The sequence below is a fragment of the Calidris pugnax genome, unplaced genomic scaffold, assembly GCF_001431845.1.
Source record: "Calidris pugnax isolate Ruff unplaced genomic scaffold, ASM143184v1 scaffold40, whole genome shotgun sequence".
Classification (NCBI taxonomy): domain Eukaryota; kingdom Metazoa; phylum Chordata; class Aves; order Charadriiformes; family Scolopacidae; genus Calidris; species Calidris pugnax.
Window position 1 is genome coordinate 1,845,536 of NW_015090796.1, and position 7,039 is coordinate 1,852,574.

Below are 7,039 nucleotides of genomic sequence, written 5' to 3' on the forward strand. Positions count from 1 at the left end.
TTCCCTATATAAATTTTTCCTGATCTCTCTGGCACAGTGTTAACACAGTGTTTGATATTGCTGCGTTTTACTTAGTGGTCAGAAATTGCTAGACAGTTTTTTGTAGACAATTGTCACAAAAAAATCCTTTTCCCAAGAGCTATTTACTAGAAATTCAAAGAGAGGAAGTAGAAAAGGGAATGTCTTGTACAGAAAATTTTCCACATGAATGTTTAGGGGGTACATATCTCAGCTTCAGTGCTTGGACCCACCAAGGTGGTGACCATTATATTTGTGTTGAGGGTGCTTGTATGACCACAGACGATTAAATGAGGCAGAAAGGGACACAACCACACCCCTTAAAGCTGCAGTTGCCCATGAACACACTTATTACATGTCAAATAGTGTTGTGGTGATGAAAGATAGTTGCAGATTAGGAAATGTAATACGTTTGCTATATGTTTATGTTAATAGGCTCCTGCTTACTGAAAGCACAACATCTTCAATATTTTTTCCTGGAATGTAGGAGCGAAGATAATTAAATATGACCTAAAAGATCCAGCTGTGGTATTGCTAATCAAGCTGAGATCACATCTCTCGTTACAGGTGCGGTGAAGAAAAAGTTGAGTTTTCTTTTCTTCTGTTTTCATTTTTAATTTGTGGCAGCCTTCTTTCAAACGTTTTGGGTCAAGACCTATCATCATTATGGTCTCCCAGATTGCATCCTAAACAATATCAAGGTTTATTTGACTAATCCAGTCTTAATTTGTACCTTCAAGTGTCAAATAATAGATTAGTTGTTTGTTCCATATTCACATGGTCACATTGGATTTAATGTCACTGAATGACAATCCATTAATTACTAAATAAGTGACCCATGTGAATGATTATCCACATTCTGAAGACAGAAAGGAAATAAATACATTGCTCTACACTATTAGCTGCAAGTTTTGTTCTCATATTTAGTTTACAATTATTATTTATATTGGAATTTTTGGTAAGAAACAACATTTCTAAGCAGTTAGCCTGAAACATGTAATACTGTTCAGCCAATAGAATTTATTAATGAGATTCAGACAGCATTAACCCCTGGAAAGAAAAGCAAAACACATGCAAAAATAAAATTTCCCTTCTGGTTTTGGCAAGTCAATTTTAACTTGTGTGGGTTTTTTTTCTTTTTTTTTTTTTTTTTTTTTTTAAGTGGAAAATGTTCAATAAATAACAAGTTATTAGTCAAAACTATAAATAAAAAGAGAGTCAGGAAGGCTGCTTTTTGCAGGATGGTGGTGAATAAGATTGTCCCAGACCTCTGCTGTGTGTCTGACACTTTTTTTTTTTTTTTTTTTTTTTTTTTTTTTTGCTTTACCTCTAATTAGAATTTGACTTGGCTAAGTGACTGAAGTTATCACTATTAAGTAGTTCATTAGATGTCTAGGTCTCCTGCTTAAGGCCAGCCAAGACTAGACAAACACAAACACCTGCACTTACCTTGCCCATGTGGCATTAGGCCCTGAATGAGATTTAGTGGCTTTTTCAGGAGAAAGAACAGATGCTTAGAGTGATGTAAACTTTGTATTTCCTCTGAGACACTAATGATTTATAGGCAGCAGTGACCATGCTGTCAAGTCTCTCACAGGATAAAGTAAGTGAATTATTTAGGTGGTGATATTTTAAGATTATATGAGCTACATCACAAAAAAACTACTTCATTATTACTACTTATCATTCCCTCCTTGATAGAGCCATGAAGAACATCAGCTTTTGCTGCCTACATATGGTTTTACAAGATCCTGTCCAGTCAGTAGCCTTTCGTATATTTTCAATCACCTCTTCTCAGGAATGGGCTCTCTTTAAGTACAGCCATCAATGCTGTGGACCTATGTCTGGCTGCATTGAAACATACTGTCAATACAATATTAAACAGCATTGGACTAACAACTAATACCTGAGCTCCAACAAAACCAAACATACTTGGAAAAAAATTATGTTCACAACTATTTTTTTTCATTCAACAGTAAACCAGGTTGTAATCATTTAATTACTGTTATACTTCATGTTTGGCTCATAATAGTTTATTCTATAGTCAAATGCATTGGATAACTCAGTAACAGGCCCAAAGATCATTAAGTACATTTCAGCAAAAACCATAGAAATATGAAATAATATAAAAAGTATTAGTTTGCTAAGATCTATGTTTTGTAAACCTGTGTTGATTGACATACTAACCTCCTTTAATATCTCATTGATTTTGTTGTTATTGTCCCATGTTATCTATTCAATTGTTCTGAATAGTATGAGCTCAACAGTTCTAGGGATATTTAAATAAAAATGTTTATCCTTCCTTAAATGTTAGAACAAGATTAGGTTTCTTTCCTTATTCTAGTTCTTTCCTGACTTTCTAAAATCTACAAAACTGAATACAAGTTAAAAGTATTTTCTATTAAAAGATATTGTTTGGCAGCTTCTTTCACATCCTCCATTATTCTTTAAAAGAAAAGTAAATTCAACGTCATATGATAAGGACACATAGTCTAGGTTTTCTTTCCAATATAAACCAGAAATATTTATTGGATATTTCTGCTTTCTCTGTATTATAAAGAAATTTATCAGCATCGTCTAGTAGTAGACTAGCATTATCTAGTTGCTTGTGTTTTCCTGATATACTTTAAATAAAAAAAAATTACCATCTCTAACTTGCATCCTTTTGCTCGTTGGCTCTATGACCATGTCCCACTTCCCTGTTTTCCAATGCAGTCTTTTCTAAATACTTCATAACTGGTATGTTTTTTTACATTTCATTAACACATTCTTCAACTGATCAAAAGCAATGCTTTACTCCACCTACTTCGAAAGAATCTTCAAAAAAATTTCCAAAATCTTGCCTGCCTCTGCTATTTGGATAAAGTTAATCTCCAAGGAGATCACAGGAGTACATCATTTCTTCAGAAGTGTCTGGACTTCTGGAAGTCATCTCTAACTGTGATTTAGTACATGAAACAGTGTTACCCATAAGTGTCAATGTTAGATTTTTTAAAACCTTTTTGTTAATCATCAGTTCCTTTGTGCTTTAAAACAACTAAAAAGACATTTGGTTTTTTTTCTGTTTTCTTTAAATTTCCTTTAAAAAGGAATACTGTGCTTGGAAGGGTTGTTTTTTTTCCAAAGAAAAGAGTAAATCTCTTCATATTTTTTTTGGACAACATACTTCTTAATAAAAATATGATTATTTGAAGCCAGATTTTTCTCAGCCGTTTATTGAAGAAAATTTAAAACCCAGAAAAAAATCAATGAGTTTCCTGAAAATGCCTTTTTTTTTTCTTATGTCCTTTTTCAGCTCAATGTCCTGGTCTGCCAAGCAACCTCCACAATATTGATTACATTTATTCGTGCAGTATATCTGCAAAGTTCACGTGTGGGCTACAGGAGAATCTTAATTTACAGGGGGAGATGGAGGAGTAAAGACAAGAATATTGAAGCATATGAAGTTGACTTCACATGTGTTTATTCTTTTCTTTCTGTAGTGTACTTGGGACTTCCAGAGACATTCAGAGCAAAGAGCTCCAGAAGGAACTCTACAGTTTCCTACTGCAGATTCCTGACTCTTCTTTTCTCAGCACCCCCTCCACAAACCTGGCATGAGTAAAAGCCTCAAAGAAAAGAAGACAAATTTGCAAACCACTTCAGGAAAAAAAATAATATCTATTTTTCAAGTAGAAAACTCAACACAGACTGCTTTGATGAAGGCTCCACAACATGGTAAAGGTTGGGAAGGGACATCCAGATAGCACAGGTGGAAAAGTTGGAATTTGTTTGCAGTATAGACAAACTACTAAAGATAATGATTTACTCAAGATACTTGAGGAAATATTCAGAGCCCTTATTTCTGGCCCCATACATTTACATGTCCTTTTTTCTTCAGTAACAGTTATAATAAGAACAGTAAACATAGCTATAGCAAATGGATGAAAATAGAAGAATGTTAGAACTGTAAAAGTGACAATTTTCCCTGTATTTCCACAAGATAAATAAAATCTATCTTTTTATTACTTTTGAGATGTCTTAGGTTTCCTTAGGAAAATAATTTATTTTTATTATCTGCTTTGAATTATATATATAGTACAATCAATATATCTCTAATCTATTTCATAGTACTTATACATGTATCACATGTAACTCATATACATGTGTCTCATACACACAGGAGAAAAAAGAGAGAGATTCTTAGTCAACATGCACAAGAAAGTGTATAGGATAAAAGGGTAGATAGAATATGTATTATAAAAACAGGTAACAGAGAGAAGATCATATAAAGAACACCACACAACTGAAATTCTATCATAAAAAATATTTCAATACTCCCAAACAAGCCAATTCATTAGGTAACAACAGGTTCTATTAATCAATGACATATTCTGTATTTAAACCGTAGAGTCCCATTTGATATAAAATAACACTTTGGCAGCAGTAAGAACAGAGAAAGAACAACTTTGTATTCTTGTCTGGTCCCCATTTCTCTCCAGGCCTTCTGCTGAGGGACATTACGCTAGGCGCAGAAAATGAACATTATCACCATCTGTTGGCTGTTTGGTGATGTATACGGAATGCGGCAACAACCCGGCTCCTACGAGCAGGTGCCTGTATTTAAAGAAAATAACAAAAACTCAAACAGAGCCCTGGATGCCATGCTGACTGGTGTTAAAAGCAGAGAGACCAACGTTTGGACTGATTTGAGGAATTAATCACCCCCTCCCCTCTGAAGAAAGAGCAGGATAAGCAAGGCTGCAGGATTCCTGAAACCCTGGGCTGGGAGGACGAGGCGGTGGGGAAAGAGAAAGGCGACACATTTGCTCAGAACAAGGCAGGTCTGAAGCTTTCAGGCTCTATTCATAACTGCCAAGGCCAAAACAAAAGCACCCTGGTTTTACCAGATAGCTTGCAAGAGCGGCAAATATTTTAATTAAGAGTCTGAGTCAATACTCATTCAACACATAAGGTCCAGTTCCAACTTTGAGAGCTGCAGAGGTATTGTACGTCCTCTTTTGCCTCTACTTCTTTCTTGTTCAAATCCGGTTATAGTCCGCAGTACAGTACAGAAAACAATGAAATTATTTCAGCTAAAAAACTTTAGAGTGATGGAAACACACAACAGGCAGTTACACGAAGGTGAACATTTAGTGTGACTTGAATTTCAGACACTAAACAGAAACTTTACAATTAAACTCAGTATTCCTGTATTTTAAACGTATGTTCCTACTTAAATCCTATTAGAACTAAGAAACAGTGAGACTGTGTCACAAACAAAATGTTTATAATTGTGACTAAATGAAGAAAAATCTAGTTCTATAGCTCTAATTTGAGTAATTTTTATAAATAAAACTGGACTAAAGCTATTCAACAGAACAAGTATCTGGAATTCAAACAGGAAAAAAGAAGGAAAGGAATTGAGGGAGAGTAGGACGTGGTAGAAGTGAGCAAAAGGCAATTTAGACTGAAAATTAGGAAACGCTTCCTAAAGGAGAGTCTTGTTAATTTTTTCCACGGTAGTCCAATAGGAAACTGAACTGCAATATTGGTTATGTAAAGAGAGGCCTATTAAGATGCTTGATCACAGAACTATGTAAAGGGGACAAGAACAATGGCCTTTCTATTTTTGGTCTTTCTGTTGCTAACATTGCGTACCCTGTCTCTGAGGAGTATGTCAGACTTTCACAGCTCAGTAGCTGTGAATTAATCAATTTTTCAAAATACTTAGTGGTTATCAGAAATACCACATCAGTTACTTCTCTTGATCAGTCTCATTAATTACTTCCTTTATGACTGGAAACTACACAATAAAATTACGGATCTGAGAGATATTGAAGAGTACTGAAGATATTTTACAGATGTTTGCTCATTTTTATAAATTATCACCTACTCATTCAACAGGAAAAGGTAGTAAGTATAACTCTGTATTCTGAAAAAATAAGTGATTCGCCCCTTCCTCAAACTACTCCCACTTTTAAAATATAAAGTGTGACCTCTCAAGCATAGCTCATTAGCTAGTTTGTATTGAAGAAACAACAGAGACTGGAAAAATCTGGATATATAGTCTTAATAGAAATGTAAAGAATTACACTTTGCATTGAAGTACATACTAAGATATTGAGTAAAAATAAAAAATAACTAGAAAACTAAAATTAAGAAATCCATTTCAATGCAAAATTTGCTTTCATAAAATACCTGATGTGCATAAAAATAACATTATAAAGTTAGAACTGTTAAGTTTGGTCCTACTTAAAAGAACCAAAGAAATATGCTATTTTTCCCACAGTGCCTGGTAAACTATTTGTGTTTGCTCTCAAATATGTAAAATTCACTTAGAAGGCAATGTTACACCATGCCCAATTGTTACACTCATCACATTTCTCCCTCCCTAATCCTGTTCTTTGAATTAAAGGGAGAAAAAAAAAAAAAAAAAGAAAAATCTGCTGAACACTAATTATTTAACCTTACCTCCTACCTACTTTCTCTCTTTATTCTGAGGTTTCTTAAGGGCTATAATGAGCTGTCCCCACACAAACAGGCCAAATTAGTGGATAATTACTGCTGGGTCTGTGAATGTTCTCACTCCTCCTTTCTTACAGTTTCACAACATTACCAGAATGGTCTGTCACCTCCCTACCAATTAGGCACAATTACTACTTTATAACATTAGTGGTGGCAGGCTTATTATGTTGGAGGATATGTAAAAGTTAGGGAGGGTTGGGGTGAGTGGGCAGCGAATCAGGCCAGAGGAGGTCATTATCACTTCGATAACTTGTATAGTCCTAGCTTTATTTTTATTTTTCAGGACAAAAGCTGTATGCACAGTTAGAAAGGGGGAAACGAAGAGGTTTTTTGGTCTGGTTTTGGTTTGGGTTTTGGCTTATTGTGGTGATTTTTTTTTTAAGTAAACAAGCCATCATCACTTTTTGTGCCTCTAGGTTTTCCAGGTGGTGGCGCTAATGCTTGCCCGAATTTTTTTTTTTCTTTTCCTGAAAAGATGTCTTTTGGCTGACAGAAAATGATCTGTTTGTCTGGC